This window comes from Microtus pennsylvanicus, chromosome Y (genome assembly GCF_037038515.1).
Source record: "Microtus pennsylvanicus isolate mMicPen1 chromosome Y, mMicPen1.hap1, whole genome shotgun sequence".
Taxonomy (NCBI): domain Eukaryota; kingdom Metazoa; phylum Chordata; class Mammalia; order Rodentia; family Cricetidae; genus Microtus; species Microtus pennsylvanicus.
In genome coordinates, this window is record NC_134602.1 from 40,581,988 (window position 1) to 40,585,375 (window position 3,388).

General features: G+C 41.8%; 1 pseudogene; it reads right to left on the reverse strand.

Moving 5' to 3' along the window:
* Positions 1–1,230: 1,230 nt before the first annotated feature.
* On the reverse strand, positions 1,231–2,063 carry LOC142842058 (spindlin-2-like; annotated as a pseudogene).
* Positions 2,064–3,388: the final 1,325 nt, after the last annotated feature.

The following is a 3,388-nucleotide window of genomic DNA, read 5'->3' on the forward strand; positions in this document are numbered from 1 at the left end:
AGGCCCACCCACGAGAGTGATGATGAGGACAGGGAGAAGAAGAGGAGAAGGTGTACCAGAATTCCCTGGTACAATTTCTCACCCAAATTGTCGCCAAATCACCTGACCTGGGACAGTTGATCTACATGCTGGACCCTAACTCCCAGTTTGAAAACTCTAACATTTTAACCAAGTTTGTGAAGATGAAGGAACCAAAAATCGCCCCGTTACAGGATGGCAGGTTCCTTACTGGATGGGAGTCAGACATCAGTACCATACTGTTATTTGGTGGTTTGATGGGTTTGTGGGGTCTTTGCCAAACTCCACCTAGCATCATGGATTCCCTACTTTACTGATTTTATGGAGTTCGGTGAATTCATCATATGTGTGCATGTCACACATTAGTGGGCCTCATATGTACATGTTTATCCTGTGTGTGGGTGAATGTGTTCATGAGTTTTATAGCCCAAGTACTACAGAACATGATCAAAGAAAGGGAACACTGTTTTCCAGATATGGCAGGGCAATTATTTAAATGAACTGACAAGGTTTGGATGGCATGAATAAGACCTTTGAGAGTTCAAGGCATACCGAATCCAGGCATGACAAAGGTGGAAAACAGAATTCTGGCAAAAATAAGTAGGTAGCTTGATGTCCAACTCACTGCAGAAGAGCAACTGGGCAGAGACACTTTTCTCTAAGCAACATGCTCCAGTGGAGATCAAACATCCTGTGACTTACAGCCAGTATTAATTAAATCATTCATCAAATGAAACCTAATTTTCTCTGATTTTGAGTATACATTTGTGTCCCTTCCTGATTAATCTACTCTTTATCCTCTTAAGTCGCGATACCTCACTCTGATATCTGTCACATCTTTCCATTTGACATGGTTTTCCTTCAAGCTTTATACCGCCCCGAGATCATACAATATTTTGTCCCATCTCCACTGCTTCCTATACATCCATCTTTTCCTTTACCACACCACGCATCCCCAGTCCTTTACTCTCCAAGGGGAAAAGACCATAAATCCTGCTTTGTTTTGAGGCATGTATTTCTGTGATGCACAATCCACCAAACAAAATCCCTCATTGACCAAATAACACAACATGTTCACAAATTTTTATTTTTTGAGAAAGAATAATCCATTATAAAAGATACCAGGATTAATAGAAGACCTGAGGTATCTCTGAAAAAACACATTCCCAAAGAGAGAATTAAGTCTGCCCCTCAAAATTTGAGAATTTCACTTTAACAGATCTTCACCAAATCATAGACGTAGATATGGAAGTCATTATCAAACTTGATGAAATACACAGAAGGTTTGTTGGGAACTTGGCAAATAATTTTACCTATCTCTTGTGTTCAATCTTTTTTGTTGTACTGCACTCTATTGCCCTCCAAGGAATCCCTGCCTAATTCCAAAGTCACCTCTACTGGAGGACATTCAGGCGTGATGTGGAGTTTGCCTTCAATGGAATCATCATGATGGTGGTAAAGGTACAGGACCGGATCATTTTCGTTGACAATGTAGAAACAGGTCGTTATGGTCTGCACCTCATCTGGGACCACGCCACTCCACTCTTCCTTAGAGCCTGGCATGATGTGGAGGTTGCCTTCCAGGTAGTCATCCAGGAGGTGGTAAATGTACAAGACCGGATCTTTCGTGTAGGTAGTATAGAACCAGGTCTTCATGATTGGCACCTCTTCTAGGACCATCCCGTTCCAGTCATTCTTAGAGCCTTTGTGCCCATGAATGTATGTTTCATTGCTCTGCCAACTATGGTGTTTGAGAGATGAGTGTCTGTCACCTGAGGAAATGGCACATTATTAGGCAGGATCTTCAGGCTTAAAATCCTTTCATCACTATGAAGCTCCAAGCCATAGACACAATCAATCCCATCATATTTCAACAAATAGAGAGAGGGATATGTTGGCAGTTTATCTAGAATGATGGCTTTCCAATGGGTGACTGGTTCATTGGCTTCCTTCCAGCCATGAGATATTCTGCGTCCAACAATATTCTCCAAGGCTTCAAAAGGCTTACTAAGTTTATGCTTCTGGAGCGATGGCCCATTCTTCATCTGGAGAGGTGGCATGCAACTCATACTAAGAGACATCTTCATCATGGCAGGAGACTTACTGAGGTAGGCCACAGCACTCCTGTTCTACTGTCTCTTGGCTCTGTTTCTGTGCTTGGGCTTCATAGCTGCCGATCTCTGCATAGGATGAACTCTTCAGTTTATATCAGACACAAAGTGGTTTCCTCCACCATAAGTGCCTGCAAGGATAAGAAGGTGAGGATGTGAGGTCAAGGCTCTTTTTAGGAATAACTTTGGAGCAGGTGAAAAAGGCAGGGCTGAATAGATTTGGATACCTAAATGTAAAGAAATTAATAGGAAAATTATCAAACTCTTGTCTACAGCTCAGTTTATGTGTATCAGAGACATATTCCTGCTGCAAAATGCAATTGACCTCTACTGAGAAACCTACTTCCTGACTTACTACATCAATGAGAGAGGAAGCTATGCCTATACCTAAAGTGAGAAAGAAATATGTGAAGAGATGGCAAAAAATTCAAAGAACAGCCACTCCTCTCCTTACCACTCAAGCTATTGGTTAGTTGGCTGATCTATAACCACCTGCCCAAGGTCATGGCACTCCAGTCCACTGGCTCTCTCTATTGTGTCTCCTGATCCAGATCCAGGTTGATTACATAAAGATATTCTGTGTCTTCATTAGAGAAGTGAGTACTGTGAGTCAAACTGCCAAAAGAAAGACACATTAATCTGGGCAACAGCACCTATTAGAAATAATTATCTTTTAAAACACATATGGACAAAGAGGATCTTTGCCATTTAAGTGGACTGAGGAATTGGACATTTTTAGCAAAGATAGAGTGGGGAGAATACCTGACATTAACCGTCCCCCAGCTATCAAATATAGGAGCTGTTAACGACATAAATTTTGGACCCAGAGCAGATTTGAAAGAAACCTTTCTTTGACTACAGAGGTCCTAGATGCTTCCTAAACATATTTACCAAAAGAAAATATCTTGGCTCTCTAGATTCCAACTTCTGGAAATGTTCAGCTGCCTAATTCGGTTGAACAGTTGTGGAGCCCAAGAGCTGAACTGACCTCCTCAGCCACCGTGAAGATAGTAAGCCCACCTTCACAGAAGACTAGTGCTTCATGTGCAACAGAGTTGCCACGCCCAACCAAAGCTTTGTGACATCATCAAGGCTCTACTTATGTCATAAAACTCCTCCTAGCCAGGTTTCTTCCCTACTAACCTCCAGAGATTTTCAGCATACAGATCCTAAAATGCTGCTCATACAGCCCCATGAAGACCCAAAATAAAAACCCCAATCTTCTTCCCAATTACTTGAGTCATATTTTCCAAGTAACT